This window comes from Buceros rhinoceros, unplaced genomic scaffold (genome assembly GCF_000710305.1).
Source record: "Buceros rhinoceros silvestris isolate BGI_N320 unplaced genomic scaffold, ASM71030v1 scaffold16571, whole genome shotgun sequence".
In the NCBI taxonomy this organism is placed as follows: Eukaryota; Metazoa; Chordata; class Aves; order Bucerotiformes; family Bucerotidae; genus Buceros; species Buceros rhinoceros.
The window spans coordinates 84,802-85,739 of record NW_010396112.1 but is presented as its reverse complement, the minus strand read 5'-3'; positions in this window follow the sequence as shown (position 1 = coordinate 85,739).

Sequence of the window (938 nt, the reverse complement as noted above, 5' to 3'; positions counted from 1 at the left end):
TCTCGTTTTTTGGTTTTGTCATCTCCTGCATAGCTAGCCGTGTCCCCAGAACAGCTCCCTTCTGCTTCCTACTCCCCTACACAGCACCGTCTCCATCACACACCCAACAGAGGAACCTTTGTGTGGTGGCACTTTTTTTTTTCCCCCCCGAGATGGAGTTTTATACTCACGGCTAGACTTGCACAAACTTATTTCTTAGGGGGACCGCTGGGTTTAGTGGGAGGCGGACGCACTGGGAGGACCAGGAGACTCCAGCTTGCGGGTCTGCGAGCTGAGAGCAGCGATCTGTGCGGGGAGGATGATTCAGCATGTACAGATGCTTGAGGATCAGGACGCAAAAGAGTTGTGACGGTCTGTTACCGGAATTGTTTTGCTTGGTGGGCAATAAGGGAACCAGTCGTTGCTATTTTGGAGGGACTAAAAGTGCTCAGAAATGCTGATGCCGTTGCTCTTTCAGATTTGTGTGCGATTTCAAACCCAACCCGTGACCCAAGCGAAGCCAAGCTCTGCTCTGAACACGTCCCGCGGGGAAACGAGTTTGCTGGCCCAGACATCCTACCTACATTGCGTCACTGATGACATCAGAGCTGTAATTTGTCTGAACAAAACAAACATGGGCTGACAGTCTCCCAGAAGGACCCATCTGTATGTGGACAGCTTCTCGTGCGATTTCAAACCCAACCCGTGACCCAAGCGAAGCCAAGCTCTGCTCTGAACACGTCCCGCGGGGAAACGAGTTTGCTGGCCCAGACATCCTACCTACATTGCGTCACTGATGACATCAGAGCTGTAATTTGTCTGAACAAAACAAACATGGGCTGACAGTCTCCCAGAAGGACCCATCTGTATGTGGACAGCTTCTCGTCAGCTTGATTAGTCTGTGGGTCGTAACTCGTGAGGGTCATTTCAGTGGCTTTTTAGAGATCGTTGTGTAAAAC